The following is a 23,648-nucleotide window of genomic DNA, read 5'->3' on the forward strand; positions in this document are numbered from 1 at the left end:
AAAGATTAATAGCGACAAACTTGTCTTTAGACGAGAACGAGTTTCACTATCGCTAGGCTCGTTAAAACATAGCGATGGGTTTGCCCGAAGGGTAAATTATAGAACAAGCATATGTTATCCTCCTCAAGCTTGACAAAAATAAAGAGGTACTGGTCAGCATTGACTGGGAAACAATTGGGAAGAAACTCAAAGAATCTTTATTGGTAGCAAGTCGCTCTTGAACATGACACTTCCACTCTGTGCTTGAGTCGGGTTGGGTTGTTTCATTCACCGGTCACATCACCATGGTCACGCCATACCATCCACATTTGGGGTAAATGCTACCAATCCATCACATAAGTGTCGCCGACATGTTCAAGAGAAGTCATCCAGAGAAGTCACCCATGTCCCATCCACTACCATACATTATACTTCATTCCTTCATGACCGCCATCCTGAACCATATATCATCAGATCGTTTTCACCTCCATCAAAATAATTTGCTCCGTTCTGTGTCATTGATGTGGGATTCATTAAGGCCCTCCTTTAACGGATCGCTTCTTGTCGACACCAGCTCATTATCCAAGAAGTTGATCTAGGAACACCCCATTCAGTACTTTGAAGCTTGCATGCCTCAATGGCAAGTTTCTCACTTTCGGCCACAAGTATACATCAATGACCTTCGACCGAAAGATTTTGCGTGGTGTTCGACGCCAAGTCCTTTATTCACACCACGTGAATTGTACTGCAGTACCTTGAGGGTCATCGTCCTTATCGGTGATTCCTCTCGCGCTTGTTAACAGTTTACATCATCGACTGGTAATCAAGCGATGTCTTTCCATGTTCGACTTCAAAACATTTCTCACATGGATCGACTTGTACTTCGAGTGAAGATCGGACGAGATTGAAGACCCCGGATCTAGTTTCATCCATCCGGGCTGCGATATATATTCAGGAAAAATAAAAACATTGACATGTACAACATTGCAGCACAGATAATCATCCTACCAAAAGGATGATGACTTCATCAGAATCATCAGTCTACCATCAGACGATTGTCTGTCCTATGTACATAAAAATGAATTTATAAAGCTGAGCATGGGAATGCCTGCCTCAGCTAGATCATGAAAACAGTATGAAGATAATGTATTGTATTGTATCTTATTACAGGTCTCCTCCCAGCATTGAAAGAACTTCGGATCCTCCTAATAAAGCATTTCACCCGATAAACGGCCTCATACTTTAGGGGGCAACTGTTATAGACATTTTTGTGCCTTACAGCTGTAAGCATGAAATGTCCATAAACCAAGGGATCCTAAGTCCCTAAAAGAGTTGTTCCTTCCCCTAAAGGAACAAGGGCAACCAATTACAGCTTCTCCCAGAAGTTCTCCACCAGAAACTGCTCAGAATCAGTCAAATCAGGATCATTTCAGCTGCTCCACTAGCCAGTTGCGTTGCATAGCACCCCAGTACACTAGCTAGGTGCGTTGCATCGCACCTAAATGCACTACCAGGGTGCGCTGAGTGGGAAATGATAAATGGCAGTGTCGTTCCGTGAGGTGGACAGACAATGGAAGCTTCTAGAATCTTCCCCAATGACACTTGCCTCACTGAGTTCGACCAAGGATGAGTAAGAGGCTCTCAGTCTCCAAGTGGAAGCAAGAACTGATAGAGAGAGGCCACTAGTCAAATCATAAGTTGACTCATCCTCTTTGCATACATCTATATATGGATCCCTCATCCCAGAGATCCAGAGGCTGGAATTTTGTACTTTGCAGAGAATTGTTGTTGGTTTTGAGATAGAGATCAGTGCATTGGGTGATTTATGCTTTGTTGGAGGTGAAGAGGGGATTCCTTTGCTGGGGGGTTGATGCTGGATCAGGAATCATTGGTTGTAACTCCTCCTGGACCTTCTTTTTATATCAATAAAACTATTTGAGTTTCTCCTACATGCTTGTGTATCGATGATGTTTTGTTATATTTGCATGTTTAGCTTAAATCTGATCCTAAGCAGTCTTGCCAATCCAGTGTGAAATTTCGTCTCTTAAACTCGCAATTGATCTCCTCTCCGGAACTTCAGAAGAAGAGGCTCGTTTCTTGGAATTAATCCAATTGGATGAAACCCGTCGTGATGCCGCTTTGGCTAACGAAGCCCATAAGAAACGAGTCAAGGCACAGTTCGACAAAAATGTCAAACCCCGTGTCTTCTCAGAAGGTGACTTGGTCTTGCTTTACGACCAAGAGTCCAATAAATTGGGAGCGGGTAAATTTAATTCTTTATGGATGGGCCCCTATATTGTTAAACGAGTGTTAGCAAAAGGAGCCTACGAGTTAATGGATTATGACGGAATTCCACTGGCGCAACCCCGTAATGGGTTGTACCTCAAGCGTTACTATGCTTAAATAGTAACCTGTATGCTTTTGTTGTATTTTGTTTTCGTTAAAGTATTTGTTTTGGTCGAGTAATCCACCTTTTTACACTTATTGCAGATGTCAAACCTTCTGGAGACATGTGTTGGATATGCCGACGGAGCGAGTCGTAGTTCGCGGAACCTGTCCTCCGCAGCCTGGGCCATTTTTGATCCAAGCGGCGAGTTAGTAAGTTTCAGAGGTGTATGTATTGGGCAATCAACGAATAACATCGCTGAGTATAGCGCGTTGATAGAACTACTCTCTGATGCCATCACCCATGGTATACGCCGACTAATCGTCAGGCTAGACTCACAACTCGTAATACTACAACTCAATGGTATATATTCCGTTCGCAATCCAGCTATTTATCGCATGTTCCTAAGGGTTAAGATTTTGGAAAGACGATTTGATTCAATTCAATACCAGCATATTTCCAGAAACTTAAACACATTAACCAACTCATTAGCAAACTATGTTGTAGATAGACATTTGCGACATTTATAAAAAGAGACACATCATCAATGTTGTACATATGGATCATATAACTCAACCAGAATAAAACTCGAAAATCAAAATATATATATATAAGTTGTTTATCGTTTATACATAATGTTCTGTAACCAAGACAAAAATCGGTCATATGACCCAAAAACTCAAAAATGCTAGGGGGAACCCTAGCCTAGTGATGCTCATGATAGCACGTCACGGCCTGTGCAATCATGCGCAAGAGACGAGTCCATCGTCTAGGCACACCAGTAGTATGCCGCTGCAACTCTAAAGGTAACTCATCAATCCTCACATCGGGAATGCCGAGAGTAAGGCTATCAACCTACTCCTGCACAGCTGTAAGGGTCTCGGCTACGTCAATGTCGCGGAGAATAACTCTCCCAGCAGTCTCCCCTGCTGGGGCAGCAACTGGCGCTCTCGGGCGAACTGCTGGACGAACAGGACCAACATCTGCATGCACACATGAGTTTGATTAAAGTCTTGATAGAATAAATCACAAGGACATTATAATTAAGAACAGTAAACAGTAATATGGTCGAAGATTTTACCAATAGCGCCCCACTGTTCGCCATCCGGCAGTACCAAGTCCGGATCACCTTGGAAATCCATACCAACATATGGATACTCGGAATAGACCATCTCCTGACGCTCCAACCACCTGAAGAAGGTATCAGTGAAAGAAATCTGAGATTGACCAGCATGCCTAGACATGTGATCAACCCATCTCTGCATGCATGGCTCGGTAGGAGAAGGCAAGTCGAGTGCGATATACTGAGGCTGCATCAGTGGTATTTTCTCCAAGGCAAAGGCAGTCAGAATAGAACCAAATCCAAAGTTCTTCAGCTTCCCGTCCTTTACCTTGTTCAACTGACTTTTTCATCTGAAGAAGTACTGCATCTCGGTTGGAGACACTACAAGGCGTGCTGCACATAAGATCTGTTGGCAACATGTAGAGATGAACTGCCGGCCATCCTACCAATAGTATACAGAATGGACCTGAGAGACCTGTCAGTAATCTCACGGATAACAACGTTGTCGTCTCTACTTGGCTGGGATCCTTCCCTGCAATACTGGCGGACATAATCTCTCACGAAGTCATTCCCTCGAGCCGAACCTGACAAAGAAATGGGGGAACCCCGCCTCGACAAACCAGTCAAGAAGTAAATGTCTACCACGGTCAAAGGGATGGATTTGCTCCTGATCTGAAATACTTGGTTAATAGGATCCCAAGCATCAAGCATATACTGCAGTAAAGAGATCTGTGCTCTCATACTAGAGATACGGAAGAACTTCAGCAGGCCACAGTTCCGCAGCGCGTTCACCGTGACAGGGTCATGGAGGGCAATCATGTCCTCTTCTTCATGTTCTCGTTCTCGCCATGTGAGGGTCATTTTGCTCAAAAGTCCCTGCAAAACAAACAAGAGAAAGAGTAAGATCCTGGATTTGATGAGAAACTGGCAAAATTTCATCAAAAACTGTGCAACGGGACTGTTTTTCTATGCTGAATGCAACTGGCTAATGTCCTACCTGCGTTGAAGGTCAAACTGCCTTCATACAGCTTGACATTCAATGTAGGTTTCGAATGGACTGCTTGCGCTGATGGCAGAGCGCCATAGAAAAACCCCAGGGGCTCATGGGAACAGGAAAACAGGCACAGAATGGAAAAAGGAAACCATGAAAAGAAAGAGCTAGAGTTTAGCTCCTACCTAGTCCAGACGGCGCCGAAAATCGTCCGCAGAATCTCCTGGAATCAGCTGGTGAAAATCAAGGGGGAACAGGCACCTCCAAAGCTCCAACAAACCAAGTTCAAATGAAATTGTAAAATGAGAGGTAAAAACACCTTTTAATGGCTTTTTACGTAGTTCAAAGCGAAATATTAGGGTTATAATCTCATTTTCAAGCAAATGTTATTCATTTCTAACTAGTTTGATGCAGCAATTGAGGATACAATACTATCTTTGAAAAGGGCAAAGCTAGTCATGGTGAAAATCAAAAATTTGACCATATAATATCGAGCAGTTTTAGCACAAAGTTCATGCTCGTTAAAAAATAAACGCAAGATCCGAGCAGTTTTAGCACATAGTTCATGCTCGTTAAAAAATAAACATAAGACCGAGCAAATGTTTCCACCCGCGTTTAAGCTAGTTAAAAAATGAACTATCCCGGTAAATAACCACTGTGAATGTAATCATCATCAACCATTAAAGCCTTGGTCGTGTTTGCACAGTCACCTCCACTTTTTCATTGGCCGATCGTTCACCTCCATATGATTGTTTACCCATTTTGAGGAACAGCTGCGAAGAGTGATTTCACCTAGCCATCCTTGTGACACTGCCGTGATTGGAAAATTCCAACCTGTACCTGGAATCAGCTGCTAACCCTGTTTATCACTCGTTCCTCAAAAGACGAGTCTTCTTTAAGCTCTTTTCAGCTGACTCGTAAAATATGAAAAGATTGCCGAGTCCTTGGCCTTCCAGCTCGTTAAAGGGACAGGAAGAGCTATCCCTCTTCTAGATTTTAATCTTTTTGGACCTGAGGGATTATTGCACAAAAAGATCGAGCGCTTGTTTTATTCAGCTTGTTAAAGCTATCGAAAACTCATCCCTTCTGTGTTGTTTTATACTTTTTCGAACTTAAGGGATTAGATGACGAAAAAGGAATTTTGGAGTTAACTTTATGTACCTTTTCAGACTCTCTAAAAATGAAAAGGACCGAGTTATCCTTGTCGTTAGACTCGTTAAAATCATTAAATAACGACAAACTTGTCTTTAGACGAGAATGAGTTTCACTATCGCTAGGCTCGTTAAAATATAGCGATGGGCTTGCCCGAAGGGCAGGTTATAGAACAAGCATATGTTATCCTCCTCAAGCTTGAAAAAAATAAAGAGGTACTGGTCAGCAATGACTGGGGAAAAATTGGGAGAAACTAAAGAAAACTTTGATGGTAGCAAGTCACTCTTGAACATGACACTTTTCCTCCGTACCACAATCGGGTTGGGTTGTTTCATTCACCGGTCACATCCATGGTCTCGCCATACCATCCATATTTGGGGTAATGCTACCAATCCATCACATCAATGTTGCCATATGTTCAAGAGAAGTTGTTTAGAAAAGTCAACCGTGTCCCATCCACTGCCATACATTATCCTTCATCCTTTCATGACCGCCACCCTGAATCATACGTCACAGATCGTTTTCACCTCCATTAAAATCATTAGCTCCGTTCCGTGTCACTGATGTTGGATTCATTAAGGCCCTCCTTTGACGGATCGCTTCTTTTTGACATCAGCTCATTATCCAAGAAGTTGATCTAGGAACAACCCCTTCAGTACTTTGAAACTTGCATGCCTCAATGGCAAGTTTCTCACTTCCGGCGACAGGTATACATCAATGACCTTCGACCGAAAGATTTTGCGTGGTGTTCGACGCCAAGTCCTTTATTCACACCACGTGAATTGTACTACAGTACCTTGAGGGTCATTATCATTATCGGTGATTCCTCTCGCGCTTGTTAACGGTTTACATCATTGACCGGTAATCAAGTGATGTCTTTCCATGTTCGACTTCAGAACATTTCTCACATGGATCGACTTGTACTTAGAGTGAAGATCGAACGAGTTTGAAGACCCCGGATCTAGTTTCATCCATCTGGGCTGCGATATATATTCAGGAAAGATAAAGACATTTACATGTACATCATTGCAGCAGATAATCATCCTACTCAAAGGATGATAATTTCATCAAAATTATCAGGCTACCATCAGACGATTGTCTGTTCTATGTACAGAAAAATGAATTTATAAAGCTGAGCATGGGAATGCCCGCCTTGGCTAGATCATGAAAGCAGAATGAAAAATAATGTATTGTATTGTATCTTATTATAGGTCTCCTCCCAGCATTGGATGAACTTTGGATCCCCCTGATAAACAACCTCATACTTTAGGGGGCAACTGTTATAGAAATTTTTGTGCCTTATAGAATTGAGCATGAAATGTCCATAATCTAAGGGATCCAAAGTCCCTAAACATGTTGTTCCTACCCCTAGAGGAACAAGGCTAACAAACCACAGCAATTCACAGAAGTTCTCCACCTGAAACTGCTCAAAAATAAGTCAATTCAGGATCATTTCAGTGGCTACACTAGCTGTTTGCACTGAATGTCAAAGCCAACACTGGCTACCTGCGTTGAATGTCAACTAGAACACTGGCTACCTGCACTAAACGAGAGTGGACATGTGGCAGGCTCATTTCTCAAGGTGTCAAAACCCAGGAAGCTTCCAAAATAACACTTGCCTCAGGGAATTCGACTGGTGATGAGTAAGAGGTTCCAAATCTCCAAGTGGAAGCAAGAACCTCCAAGTGGACTCAAGAATTGACAGAGGGAGAGGACACTAGTCAGATCTCAAGCTGACTCATCCTCTCTCCAAACATCTATATATGGATCTCTCCTCCATGAGATCTAGAGGCTGGAATTTTGTTATTGCAAAGAATTGTTGTTGGTTTGAGATTGGAATCATTGGGTGCTTAATTCTTTGAAGGGGGTGAAGATAGGAATTCCATTTGCTGGGAAGGAGATGCTGGATTGGAGCCTTCTGGGTTGTATCTCTTCCTGAACCTTGTTATTCATCAATAAAGCTATCTTGGTTTCTCCTATATGCTGATGTATTTTGATGTATGAATGCATTAGTATGTTTAGTTTATTTCTAATCCTAAACTAGTTATGAATGTGAATATCTGTCTTTGTGTAATGTTCTTCTCTTGTCGCAAGTAGTTGTTCTCTTGTCGCAAGTAGCTGTTCTCTTGTGATCTTGCAGGAAATTGAAGCTGGAGAAGCAAGAAGGCAAGTAGTTGTGAACTCCCAAAGAGAAGAGAGACCAGATCGAGGGACAAACGGAAGACACCGGTAAGTCTATTGATCTCTCTTCTTTCACATTTCATAAAGGAAGAAACCAGAATAGTTGTACTCGTTTGTTGCTAAGGCACTGTCACACCTTAGGTGGATAGGATCGTCCTGCATAGGCATTTTTCCCCACAACACTATGGAGCAAAGAGACGAGGACCGGGAGTATGTGTTAGAGAAAGTGAACGTTCACTTGGAGGAGCAGTTGGATAAAGCTAATAGGGAGAAAGATATGCTGAGGTGCATGACTCACCACTACCAGGCCCGAAACATGAGTTCCAAAGCAAGAATCAGGAGCCTAAAGGCAACATTGAGAAAAGCGACAAAGGAGGAAAAGAAGGAAAAGGAGCAAGATTAGCTTCAAATCTTGGTTGAGGCTTCCTTGGCATAGCATATCACTTCATAGAGAACTTCCAGCCTAGATTTCAAAAAAATTGGGCAAATTTCGGTCACTTGGCAATTTTTTGGAAAAAAATAGGAAATTCCTCCTTACGCTAAAATTATAGGGCTCTAATTGAGGAACGGCTTGCATATTTGGATTCAGCATCAAAATTCACGACTCCTGGTGTCCGAGAAAGAAATTTTGACAAGATCTGGGTCTCCTAAAGGTCAAAAAACACCTAAAAATGGCCTCTCTACCACTTTTTTGACACACAGAAAGTAGTCTTGGTAGAATGAAGATTTAGAGGGGCAAATGAGCACCACATTTGGAAATTCCAGTGGAGTTAGAAAGTAGACTTGACAGGCTTTCCAACAAGCCCACTTGGGCACATTTTGGACACCTGAAAGTTCCCCAAAACAGGCTCCAAAGTGGCGCGACGCACAGAGAATTTGGCACGATGCACAGGGGAAAAAACTGCCAATTTGCTCCCATTTCGCGAAATTTCGGGTCGCGACTTCTCCAAGTGGGCCCGGTCACTACACTTCAGTTTTTTGGCACCAAAGGCGGCATTTAAAGAGTTTTATCTCCAGATGGGCATCTATCCAAGTGGCAAAGGAATGCAAAGGGTCACCTCAACCAAATGTCATGCTTGTGAGCGATGCACCTGTAGCTAATGGTTGGATCTCCATCTCCATTTCGTAATGATTTGAGTAACTTCCCAACCCATGGGAATTCTATCTCTTCCTCACACATTCTATATATTGTATGCAAGTTATTTGTTAAGGGTTGGCTGGCTTGTAACTTCTGGGAGACTGTGGGAAAGAAACTTTGTTTCTGCACTGTGTAAATTTGACATAGAATTAATGAAAGGAAGCGGCTCTGTTTCATGAGATTCTTGTGGTTGTGAGTGTAGCAAATGTGTTATTATGTTCCATATATATCTTTTTATGTTTCATAATTCAATTCATGTTTCATTTTAGTGAAATTTTCTAAGTGAGATTAGGTAGAATTCAATTTATATTGCTCTACCTGTGGGAAAATTTAATGTACAGTGTTATTCTTCTGTTGAAAAGGATCCATGTGACTATGCCCTTTTCACTCTCTTCAGAAATCTTTCCATTCTGCATTACCTTAAACCGAAATTTCTGCATTTTCCACCTACCTTGCCTCACGGAATAATCTGTGCCTTTGTATTAAATTCTCTATTCTTTGCCGAGCGCCAGTCCCATAACATCGCAGAAGCTCGGTCATTCATAAAAATCGTTTCTTGTATCTGTTTTCACTTACTAGAATAAGGTAAATATTTCATTGTAAGTCATCTCAGACCATTTTCGATTATCTATTCACTAAGCGTGACTCGGAGAGAGCCCTCTCCTGCTCTGGTAGGGCTAGCTACCAGATTGAGCGTGGTTTGTGGTTACCCTAATTTTTGCCTTCCTCCAGCCTAAGGCAGATTTAGGTGCTAACAGATAGAAATTTTAATATTTTATTTAAAAAAGCGATTTGCATGCAATATCAAGAAAAATCAATATTTTATTCTAATAGCTGGATAGTCAGGAGGTCACGTAGTCAGATAGTTTTTTTCATTTTTTGCTGATTTATTTCATCCTGAACCCAACTACGCCATATTCGGGTTTTGTCTTGAAGCCGGGTAGTTGGGTAGTCAGTCAGTCGGGAATAATATTGACACAAATAATTTGTATTTGGCCTGACCTACTAGTCGGGTGGTTAGATGGTTGGGAAGTTGGGTGGTCAGGAATTTATATTTTTGTTTGCAAATACCTTTATAAATCTTACCTCTACTTAAAACTTCAATATTTTTGGGTTTTTTAGGAAAAAAAGGATTGTTTAGGGAATTTTGTTTTTATTTATTATTCATTTTTTGTATGTACAAAGCAAAAGAGGGTTGTTGTAAACCTACCAAAAACACCATAAAAATTAAACATAGGTTCACAATAGTCATCACATGGCATGTAAATAACCCTGTAACTCAAAAAATACATCGGTATACACAGGTATCTATTAGTCCCTCATATCCTTGAGGCAATCCTAGAATACTTACCATTGCAGACATGTACATGAATATGCCTTCCATACTGAAAATGAAATTACACACGCAATGTTATACAATAATAACATTTCATCATTAAAGTACAACATTTATGAAAATAAACACTTATATTACTATCTTGGATCAACTAGAAACTGAGGGAGGGACTCCAACTCTCCACCTAACCTTAGGCCAACTACACAATAATCTGTCTTGCAATTGACCAGCCTTGAGCCAGATTTAGAGTATGAGTAGGTAATTTCTTGGGAGTTCTCAACCAATCAACAATGGTAAGAGGCAAATTCCATTTCTCAGCTGATTTCCCAACATCTCCTAGCTATAACACCACAATGACTCTCAACCAATAACATGACAACTGCAAGGGTTCAAGAAAAGCACGTAGAATCTTACTTCAGTTATGGAGAAGGATGTGCATTACTAATGGGAGGTTTATTAGTTGGATTGGATATAATAGGGATAAGAGAATATCTAACCAAGTGTTTTATTAGTCGTTTCTACCGCTATGGCTATCACCCCAAGGCTACACTTGGTGTTTATCAGTCCCACTAGTACATGGGTGCCTTAACCTAAATATTAATTTCTCAACCAACTAATTTTCCTAGTGGTTTATTAGCCTTGAGGTAAGTCATTGCTAAGGTGATTTATCAACGAGAAAGATGTCATAGGTTTATTAGCCCAATAAGTAGGCAAGCATGACAACTCCACCAAAATCTCTCTAGAAACCATACACAAGCACACATAATCCTCAATAAGCATCACATAGGTACACACACAACCTAAAAAATTACACAGGGATTCCATCCCATAAGCATAGAAATGGGCTAGAAAGAATTCAGGTCTTCTAGAAAACCACAATTGTTGCCAACTCCTCTTCGCATCCTCCTTCCCTCCTCCTTACTCTTTTTAGTAGTATGCATAGATGAAGACACTCCTAATTCTTTACGTCAAGATGTTTCTTCCCCAAATTCTCTTGCATGTTGACCTTGTTATGAACCAACTCACAAAAATATAGAAAATATATATCAACAACTTCAAAATCAGCGTCTTTGAGGGGGAAACCTCCTTTACATTACATAAACAAACAATTCTTGGATGATACAAATGACTAAACCTCCTTTCTATATGTAGGAGTTTAAGGGGTCACAATATAATCAAATCCAACATAACAATAATAATATAAGGGCACAACAATAACAATAGTGGACTTCTATTAGGCACACTAATAACAATATGGGGACAATAGGGGCACAATAATAACAATAAGGGCTACAATGACAATAGTAATGGGGGAATCACTAGTATTATAGGGACATAACATGCTCCTCTCCTTCAAAAAGGTGTTGTCCTCAATGCTTGAATAGTTTTGGACGCTTCTGTATAAAATTATCATCCTCCCATGTAGAATCTTCGGCAGGTAAGTCCTTCCACTTGATGAGATACTCCAAAATTGATCGATTTCGTAGCTATTGAGTTCTTGTTTCTATGTCTGCTTCAGGTTCAAATATGACTTTTCCTTCCTCGTCAAGTTCTGGCAATATTGTTTGAACTAGAAGCTTGTCAACTATAGCATTATTTAAACATGAAACATGGAAAACTAGGTGCACTCAGGAAATTGCAGGAAGCTCCAATTTGTATGCCATAGTACCAATTTTTTCCAACACCTTGTATGGACCATAATACTTTGGTGATAATTTATTATCCTTCTTAGCTTACTTGAGCGACATTTTTTTATATGGTTTTTGCTGTAGGAATACCCAAACACCTACATTAAAAATTCTTTCACTGGGATGTTGATTTGCCTATTGTTTCATTTTATTCTGCGCCAAAGTTAGGTTATCCTTTAAGAGTTGGGGAACTTGTTGTTGATGCTCAATGTGATCTTCCACTGCTTGAACCTTAGAATTTTCTCTTAAATATGATATGATGGATGGTGGATGATATCCATAAAGTGCCATAAATGGGGTCACTTTTGGTGCAGTATGGAAGGAAGTGTTATACCACCATTCAGCTAGAGGCAACCATTTGACCCTTTCTTTTTGTTTATCAAAGACAAAGAAACGAAGATATCCTTCCATAAATTTGTTTACTATCTCAGTGTTCCCATAAGATTGAGGATGATAAAATGAACTATGAGCTAACTGAGTACTGAGATAAGAAAATAATTCTATCCAAAAAATTCCAGTGAAAATGGGATCTGTGTCGCTTAAAATAATCTTTCGGTTTCCATGTAGCTTTTGAATTGTTTCCATAAATGCAGTAGAAATTGTAATGGCTTTAAATGGATGAGATAATGAACAAAAGTGTGCATACTTGGTAAGTCTATCAACTACCACCATGATGACACTCTTTCCTTTGTGCTTGAGTAAACCTGTGATAAAATCCATTGAAGACTCCTACCAAAGTTGGCTTGGAATGGATAAAGGTTGTAATAGACCTGCGGTATTAATTGTTTCAACTTTATTTTGTTGGAAAACTAAAAATTTCGCCACAAAATTTTGAATATCTGATTTAAGGTCATCCCAAACAAATTCCTTCTTAACCCTGTGGTAAGGTTTTAAAAATCCTGAGTGCCATCCTAAGGGAGAAGTGTGCAATGCCATAAGAATATTTTGTTTGAGTTGGGAATTATTATATAGGTATAAGTGATCTTTGTATCATAACAAATCATTTTTCCAGCTAAATGTGTCAGATGTACTAGGATCTTGTTGTAACTTTTGAATGAGTTCCCACAATTCTTCGTCATTCTTCCATTCATCCCTTGCTTCGTTTATCCATCTGGTTGGATAATAGAAATTTCACAAAGAAATGCTTCCACATCCTCATCCTTTCTTGAGAGTGCATCTGCCATAACATTTTGCTTCCCTTTTTTGTAGATGATTTCAAAGTCATAACCCAACATCTTTGTGACCCATTTTTGCTTCTATTATAAAGATAATCTTTGTTCTAAAAACTGTTTAAGACTATCATGATTTGCTTTTACCTTGAAGTGTCTTCCCATCAGGTAGGGTCATCATTTCTTAAGTGCAAGTAGTATTGCCAACATTTCTTTCTCATAAATAGATTTGTGTAAATACTTTCCTTTGATTGGACGACTTCCAAAAGAAATGGGTCTTTCTTCTTGCATTAAAATAACACCAATTCCATTTCCTGAGGCATCACATTCCACAATAAAGGTTTTTGTGATGTCCGATGTAGTTAAGACCGGTGCTTGGCACATTGCCTCTTTAAGATGTTCAAAGGCATTTTTTACTTCTTCCATGAAAATTCATATTTCTTCAATAATGTTGTTAGAGGTGCTGCTATTCTAGCATAATTCTTAACAAACTTGCGATAATACCCTGTCAACCTGAGAAATCCTCATAGATGCTTTATGGATGTGGGGATTTTCCATTCCTTAATGCCTTTAATTTTGTTACCTTAACACCTTCATGAGATACAATATGACCCAGATATTCCACCTCTTATACTCCAAAGGAAAATTGGAGATTTTTTCATATAATTGTTTCTACTCCAATAGTTTGAGCACCCTGTCAACATGTTGAACATGATCCTTCCAAGACTTTTTATAGATTAGTATATCATCAAAAAATACTAGCACAAATTTTCTAAATAAGGGTTTGAAAATGGAATTCATCAAACCTTGAAATGTAGAAGGTGCATTGGTAAGGCCAAAAGGCATGACCAAAAATTCATAATGACCCTCATGAGTTATAAATGATGTTTTCGGAATTTATTCAGTCTTCATTATGATTTGATGATATCTTGAATGAAGATCCAACTTGGTGAAGTAAGTTGATCCATGCAATTCATCAATGACAAGAATGGGAAATTTATTTTTAATAGTGAGCTTGTTGAGCTCCCTGTAATCCGGACACATGCACCATGATCCATCCTTCATATGCACCAATACTACTGGAGTAGAGAAATAACTTTGACTAGGTTGAATTACACCAGCCTCTATCATTTCTGCAACCATACGTTCACTTTCACTCTTTTGGGAATAAGTATATCTGTAAGACCTGATGTTTGGAGGAACACTTCCTGGAATCAAATTAATACCATGATCATGATCAAGAATAGGTGGGAGGCCTTTGGGAGTCTCAAATACCTTGGAATGATTGTCCAAGACTTTTTGGAGATCTAGAGAAATAGATGATTTCAATGTGGGAACCTCTAGTGAACATAATTGTGCAAGTATGCCTCATTGTTCTTTCATTAGAAGCTTTTTCATTCAGTTAGAGCTTATTATCTTTCCTGTTTTTCCTGTGATACCACTTAATTCAAATTCCTTTCCTTCCTAACAAAATTTCATGAAAATTTCTTGAAAATTAAAAGCTATTTTACCCAAGGATTGTAGCCATTGGACTCCTAGTACAACATCAACACCACCCATTGGAATGGAAAACATTGGGCTATTCAATACATATTCTCCCATGGATAGTTTGATATTATGGAACTTTCCTGAGCAATTTATGGTTCCTCCACTTGCAACCATCACTTGACACTTTGGTGTTGTATATATGAAGCAATTCAATTCCTTAGCTATCATACAATGAATAAAATTATGGATACTTCCCAAATCAATCAATGCTATTACCTTTTCCTTCTTGATATGTTCTTCTATCTTGATAGTTTGAGGAGTGGTAATTCCAGCCAATACATTACAAGATATGGTCAGATTCATTTATCTTTCTCTAGGGTTTGTTCCTAGTGTATATCCTCTTCTTTTGATGTCTCTTGTTCATTTTCTTCTTCTCTTCACAATCTATGTAAAATAATTTCTTGTCAACACAATTATGACCTTTAGTGTATTTTCTACCACAACTGTAACAAAGCCCTTTTACTCTTTTTTCTTCTAATTGTTGTGGTGTCAACCTTGTAGGTTGTGGAAGGCTAGGGGAAACAACACTTTCATCTTTATAGTTGCGAGTGGTAGACTTCTTGGTTGCCATAATTTTTCTTTCCATTTTTCTTGCCAACCTGAATGCCTTCTCTAATGAATCACGTTCCCAAAGGCAAACCTCATGTTGGATGTTATCCTTTAAAGTCCCTATGAACACATCAATCTTGTGCTCCTCTGGAATATCTTTTACCCTTATTCAATTTTTGGAAGTCCTCAATGTTCTCCATCATTGAACCCTTTTGTTTGAGATTTACCAATTGGTTAAAAAGGGTGTTGATTTTGTATCCTCATAATGTGCTATCATTTCTTCCTTAAAAATTGCCCAAGTGACAATTTTTTAATGAGAGAAAAGCCATCGATACCATACAAACTGATTTGGTTCCAAATATAAAGTTGCCATGCATACCTTTTTTATGCTTTTCGCATTATGGAGATCAAAATACTGCTCCATCTGTAGTATCCATGTTATAGATCCTTGCCATCAAACTTCCTCATATTGATCTTTGGAACATGGTGGGTCTTCAATCCAATGTTAGAGTCTATGAAATCATGATTAACATTTATTTTGTTCTCATTATGAGTTTCCTTTACTACCCTTTCACGATTAGTAAACATTTCTTGTAGCAACTTTGTTAAATTTGTCTTCAAATCTTCCATTTTTCCTTCCATCTTAGCTTCCACACCTTTATTTAAACCATACATCTTAGCTTCCACATCATTAATCTTAGTTTCCATGCATTCCTTAAAACTATCCATCTTATCTTCGATGTCATCCATCTTATCTTCCACACATTTCTTTAAACCATCCATCTTAGCTTTTGTTACTTTTTGTGAGAGTGAATTTTGTTACACTTGGTCTCGTAATTTTGATATATCATGTTGCATTTATTCCTCTTCTTAATGAGTCATGCTAGAGATTTCAGGTTTCTTACTAGGTGTTTCTATTTTCATTCTTCGGGGCATCAAATAATGATAATTATGCTTCACTATGCCATTTGAATTCATTTAAACTAATTTTTCAAACCAAACTTATGCAAAATTTAAAAAAAAACTACAAACTTTTTTTCACTTTGTATGAGCTTGATATTGAATCTAATGTATCTCTGAAATTTCAGATCTCCAAGGTCTAAAATTGTGAACTGTGCTAGCCCTCTGAGTCCTCTTTCTAATGCCACTAGTCTGATCAAAATTGGATTCTCCAAGAAAGAGTTATGCCTAATCTCCCAAGATGATTTGATTATACACTTTTTCAGTAGAGCGAACTTGTACGAAGTTCTACGTGTCACTGTTTCAACCTTCAGACCTGAAAACGATGTACAAAAAACTACAGTCCATCCAATTTTTTTAATTTATTATGAAAATTTAATTTGATACTTAAAGAGAAAGTTATGATGATTTTCCCAAGGTCACATGTTTGGGATGTAATTCAGGAGCTTGTTTGGAGCAGCGAAACCCTAGAATCCAAAGCTCTGATACCAAATGTTATGAACCAACTCACAAAAATATAGAAAAGATAGATCAATGACTTCAAAATCATCCTCTTCGAGGTGGAAACCTCCTTTACATTACACAAATGGAAAATTCTTGGATGATACAAATGAATAAACCTCCTTTCTATATATAAGAGTCTAAGGGGTCACAATATAATCAAAGCCGACATAACAATAATAATATAAGGGCACAAAAATAACAATAGTGGGCTTCTATGGGGCACACTAATAACAATATGGGGACAATAGGGGTACAATAATAACAATAAGGTCTACAATGACAATAGTAATGGGGGAATCACTAGTATTATAGGGACCTAACAAACCTTGTTAACACAATTTGTGACGGAAAGTCCGTAAAATCATCCTTCACTTAGGAGGCCCATGTCCTCCATTCAAATATTACACATCAATGTCATTAAACCAACGGGGATTTAGGTGATGAAATAAATGAAAGGCTTGGGTTTACAAGCAACTCCTCCCCTCAAACCTCTGAATCCATGTCCACTTCCTCAGTCAGTCATGTTTGTACGTTTCCACATTATTTACATTATTATACAATTCATGATATTATTTACAAGAGGGATTATCTATGAGGGTTTTTATATTTACTACCAACTGATGTGGAACATTTTTAGGTATTTCACCCCCTCACCCACCACCCCTACATTAAATTTTAAAACTACTATGTACCCCCTCCCCCCTTAAATACAATTGAGATACAATCGAGTATTTAAGAGCCACATGCTATTATTAATCTAGGCCATATATAGTGCCCATGCAACTTAATGATCCTGAGGAAGAACAAAAATCATGGTTACTAAAGAAATAAGTAAGCAACCAAAATCAACTCAAGTGACTTCATAATTTCATTTTAATTTAACTGAGGAGTTAGACAAGTTAAGAGAATAGGTGAAAGGGATCAATCTTGAGCATGATAATTGGAAAATTTTATATACATCCTTCAATCTAGAAGAGTATGCCCTTGTGGAACATTACAAAAGAAAATTAACTTAAGAAGGAGAAATTCTTTAGATTCTATAGCCACCAAGAAAATACAACTTGGTGACTCTGAGAAAATAATAAAGAGATGTATAGAAAAATTGTAGCTATGAAACGAGAATATGAAGAAGAAACTAAATAAAAAGTTGAAGAAATTAAGTTTAACAAAATCAGCGAACAAGTTGTAGAATTAGTATTGTATTACCACAATCACTAGGTTATGCATTATATTTAAAAGAAAAATAGGTAAGATTTCAAATTGAACAATTAGTTTAAATTTTTGTAATAGACATATGACCTACCAGAAAGGGTTTTTGTTCAGTATATTCTTTTAGTATTCTCGAAAGAAAGAATTTACATTGTGAATTATTTTTTCCCAATCATTTAATGCCAATAAGCACCATGTAAGAATTAAAACCATTAATAACATTAATTTACTTGATGTTTTCTTTAATCATGTTATGTTTTCTTGGATATCAACTTGAGAGTGTTTCAATCTATCTTCAAAAATGAACTTAAAAGGTATGATGAAATGGAACTGTATAAAACTGAGTTAACTACGCCCTTATGGGTGGAACTTGAGGCTAGCTTTATCACAACATCTGTCAAGACCATAAGAAGAAAGTGTCTAATTTCTAGATTAGAGAAGTAATCATGTAATTCCAATCAAAGGTTGTATGAGAATTCATCAACTTATACAACAACTCAAAAATTATCTTTTCTAACAGCCTTCTAGAAATGATGGGAAGAATTAGATGATAGTCTTAAAGCACAAGAAACTCATTCCCTATAAAATAATTATGCAACTCTATTCTACAATAAACTCTATGTACAATCAATATGAAACATACGACTAAAATGGAAATTTGGGTTGATATTAAACCATACATTTCTATTATATCCAATACCAAATTGCAGAAGAGATTTATTTATGGATAAGGAAAAGGAAGTTGGCATTATGATACAGGTGTTGTCCTTTGATGGCAACCCACTCATAAGCCAGTTCAGATTTGATAAAGGGAAACTCACATTGTAACAGGTCAATTCAGAGGTAACAGGGTAATGGCACAGAAGATCAGGATGATGGGACAAAGGATTATCAAGCTAATGAAGAAGTATATGCTATTCACCTAGTCCAAGTAGCATATACAAGCAGGATTACATAATAAAAGTAGCGTATATGCATGCAAGCACTTTCACAAGTGGAAAATCACGTATCGGATGGAAAATTAAGATCAATGAATACCAATGGTCCATACCATGGTATTAGCCCACAATATTGAGAATAATAATGGTTATTTGATCCTGTCTAAGAATACAACAGGTTCTAAGTGTTGTTTTGGTCCAAGGTATTGGGAAAGGATAAAAATATATAAGGAGGACAAGATCAAAGGGCTAAGTGTGCAAGTAAAAGGGTTTTACATGAATACATCTATTTGAAGTATATTTTATCTTGTAAAGGCTGTGCTTATGATATGATCTTAAATATCTTGTGCACCATTGGATACAATGTTGGATTAGGATCATGAGACCTGAAATGACTTATCATTCTAATATCTGATATTGGATGGGCAAAATCTAATTGCTAACTCATGTTTTATCCTTTATATGTTATGATCTGGTTATGTTTGAAGTCTGGAATAGTTGTGAAGTTATAATTTATTATTTGCAGATATATATTCTAGTTCACCTTGGTGAAGGCACATATACATGCTAGTTCGGCACTTCCAACTAGCATATGTAGAATAAAAGCCTATTGTTCACAGATGACTGATCTATCTGATTAGTGCTATGGTTTTACTGCTCTCTGTCAATGATGTCTTCATTAGATCTTAAAGTAGAACTGATTGTATAAGGAGATTGAGTCTAATTGATTGATTAAGTCAAAAGGGTGATCTTTGCTGTTGTCTGTTAGAACTTTGTAATTTGACAATAGATCTTGAGAATGTTACTAGTTAATACAGTTTTTGGTTCAGAAGTTTTATTATTAAGTATTTTTAGAGGTATACGGTTAAAGGAAGTAGTGTATACATGCAAGTTGGCTTCACTGAGTAGCGTATACATTATGACATATGAATTTTGAGGTTGCATTTGGTTTTGGTTGTCGATGTAGTGTTCTGGGTTCAACTCTAAGTTCTGGTGACAGTGATCTGACTATTTAGATTGACTGAGTGTTGGTAGATGCAGTTATTGTATTGGTGATTTATTTTGAGCTTCAATGTTTCTGATGGGTCAAATATGAAAATTTGATGAAACATGACCTTCATATTGTGTTGATGTGTACCAAGAGCATCCAGTCTGAAAATTTATGAAACATGGTCCCTGGAGGAAAAGTGAAGGTAGTATCCTTCTGTAGGCTGGCGCCTACGTACAGGTAAACATATGAGCTAGTACAAAAGCTAGGGGGTTGAAGCTCCCTTCCAATAGAATTTGGAAAATGAGTGAAGGTTGTAGCCTTCAGTAGGTAGATTCCTGTGTATTGCAAAATTTTTCACTAGTACCAAACTTGTAAACTTTTTTTTATTATAAGAAGATTGAAGACTAAGACAACAACAGTGGTGGTTTTTTTCAACATTGGGTTTCCACCTAAAAAATCTTGTTGTTCATGTGTGTTGATTTATTCTATTCTTACTGCACCTATTTACTGCTTAATACATCACACTCTGATTTAAAATAAAGAATTAGTTGTTTATCAAAGTTTATTTTCTATACGCTAGTTTCATTCTTTAAAGGTGTGGAAATACGCTGATTGACTTCTGTAAAATAGCATACACAGTGTTGGCTTATAGGAGCCTAACCCAGGTTCGGAGTTAATTTATCCAAACAAATCCTAGTAATACTGGCCCTTTCGACAATAGTCCACAGAGTGCGGACTAAGGTCTCACCCGAAGTAGTATGGGAGGGTGCTAGAACCAGGTTTCTGTGGAGATGTCTGATGAGTTCAAGTGATCCGCAGTTTCACCCTGCGTGCAGGTTTCTTCGCGCACTTTCCTGTCCTTCGCCACCCAATATACTGCCTTCATGCAACTCTACATAGGGGTTGAGCATCACACTCTATGTTATTACCCAAGATCTTACTAGTATTCCAATGTTAGTTGATTGTCTAGCCTACTTGCGTGCTTTAAATTATACTTAACAACATAAACCATTCATACAGGTGTGCACAGTAAATAAACAGTATATTTTCAAATTATATCAATCATTCATTAACTCGAGAAAAAATACACAAAATGATAACAAACTTCTCTTTATTAATTCCTTCCTCGGTTACAGACTCGACTCCACCCTGCGCACTTAGCTCCAAGGGTCCGTGCACTCAGCTGCAGAGCCTTTTCCTACTCTACAACCCAAAGGCACACTTCACTTAGTTACTTAGAATCTTTTCTCTCTACCTCTCTTCTATCTACTTAGAGCCTCGCTCTATTTATACAATCCCATGGTCCACGAACCATGGGTAGGTCTATCCATCCGACATTACATTACAAAACTAGGGCGGACAACCTTGTGACTCTATCATACTTTCACGCTCCGCGCCCACAACTCGCGGAGCTTTACAACAATATTGGTTCAAAACTTGGGCTTTGAGCACCAAAACATGCCTTGGGGGGATTCCATGCCCAACAGGCCCCCACCACAAACATCGTGATTCACCATCGAGTCACTCTATCGAGGTGGCGATATTTGCGTAAAGTCCCTCCAAATGTTCTCGAACTGCGTGGAGGTCAACAACGCACTAAGCCGTTGATTGTTGGATTTGCTGCATACATTATTCTGAGACCTATATGTCTGGGGTGCTTCTTTACGTTAATGTGTGCATCCCCTGTATGTGCGTGAGATTGCCTTTGATGTATGCCATGATGGTGAAGGCCTCATTGATCCATGGCTAGACACGTGCTTTTAGGACTGCCTCCTTATGTCGTGTCGCGTTCACCTGCTCCTTCAGTGCTTTAGCTTGCTGCATCCTTGCAAGTCACTGGGTGAGGACCACTATCTATGTAGTTCCTTAGACACTGTCATACTGTTGTTGGAGTTCTCGTGCCTTTGTCTCTAAGCGTAGATGTTGGGATCCTCCTACAGAGTTGTGAGGACCTCAAGTGATTCTTCCAACATGTTGGTGCAGTCTCGCACTACACCTATGATTTCCTCCAATCCCACTGTGATAGTGCTAGCACGTTGTTCTCTAACTTCTGAGGGAGTGGATGGCTGCACCTTTAACTGCAACTCGACGATCTGAAGATTTAGCTCTAGCTGAACCTTTGTCGTTTCCTCCTTGGCCTCGCAGACTCCAGTTTCTAACTTATGGATCCGCGCCTCCATTGGTATATCTGCTGGGATGGCCAGCTCTGGGATGCTTTGACAAGCTTCGTCTATCACCTGCACCAGCTATTGATTTTGTGACACCAATTCATCATGCTGCAAGCTAAGTTGTTCCATATTTATCTTCTACTCACTGAGGACTTGGACCATGCAGATCTCCCTAGTGCACAACTCTGCTGTTATCACATCCTGCAATAGATATAATGTATCACATAGAAGGGAAACTATATTCACATAGAGACCTTTCATCGTGCTAACTGAAATCTTTTCGGCCTCATTTGATGTCACTAGAGCCCCTTTCAGCAATAATATTGTGTTCTTCCTCTGTGCGCGCAACATCTGTTCTGTTGCCGTGGATCCGACTACGAGGTTAGTCAAAAGGGTACCAACCTGAGGGAGGTGCGCCTATAAGTCATGCAACTATGCTTCGAGGGCCCCCAACACAGTCTGGTGCTCCTGCATGAAATATCGGAGAGCCTCATTTGTGACATCACACATTGTCTCACCGATTTCATACAGATCACTCTCAATTAGGGTGATCAGGTCGATGGACAATTTCAAGGCCTTGACCTTCTTCTGTGATCCTACTCACTCTATTGGGTGTTGGTGCTTCAACTGTGTGGAGGCGGTTCCTGGGCTCGTGCCTCCTTATTTTGTTTTTGCTTCTTCTGTTATCTACCCATTCGAAGGTGTTGCTTGGCCCTCACCCATCTTTACGGCTGCTTCCTATGGTGCTACTGCTACTGAGGCCTTTTCCTACTTGGATACTTTCTGTTCCACATCCCGTGCTGCCCGCACTTCTGCTGCTGCTGTTTCCTTTCTTCATTTTTCGGCCAACTGGGCGATGCGCAACTTGGCATCGCCTTTCTTCTTTTGCGTTGTCGACTTCTCAAGTTCTACAATGTTTGGGGCATGCCATGCCTCCAAGACATTGAAAATGGAATCTTCAGTGGCTACAAAGGGTAGCTTTGTCCACTGCTTTGTCGGATCCTTGCGCGCCATGATATATATGTTGTGCATATCTGCCTTAAATTCTGCAAAACTCTGTAGACAGTTGTAAACCATTGGCGACAATCGTGGCTTATGGTTGATCCACATTCGGATGTTCATCTCCATGAGCACCTAGAAGATCTTACTGTCATGTATCCTTGTAGCATCCTTCGTGGCCCAGAGCAAAGCGTACTTCATGACCTCCAGTAAATATCTGTCAATTATGGGGAATTTACTGTCCTCCAACAATTCCCTAGCTATGAGCACTATGGACAGCAACAGCCATGCATAGTGGAAGGTTTTTCCCTGCTCCTGGGCTTCACTACAATTCTTTAAAAATTTCATGTAGAGGAATTGGGACTAGTTAAACTGGACCCCCTCTGCGCACTGCTCGACCAGTGCAGCCACTGGCGCAGATACCTCATCGGTGCGACATTTGCGCATAACTTTGCCTGCGATGATTTGGGTTACTACACGGACTGCTTTGTCCTTGATGTTGGAGATGGCATAGCCCCTATTCTTCTTTTCCAGCTTGTACTTCTTCTTCATGGCCTCCACGATGGCCAAATCACTACCCTTTCCTTCCAATATGGTCGTTGGCTCTTCTCCACTCTGTGCAACCACTTCCACGGCTCTAATGTTGTCACCACCTCCGTGGTGTTCTGCTTCATGAAGTTTCTGGTCTCAAGGTGAGGG

This window comes from Pinus tabuliformis, chromosome 7 (genome assembly GCF_031772625.1).
Source record: "Pinus tabuliformis cultivar Carrire ecotype Pingquan chromosome 7, CPIR1, whole genome shotgun sequence".
NCBI classification, from domain to species: Eukaryota; Viridiplantae; Streptophyta; class Pinopsida; order Pinales; family Pinaceae; genus Pinus; species Pinus tabuliformis.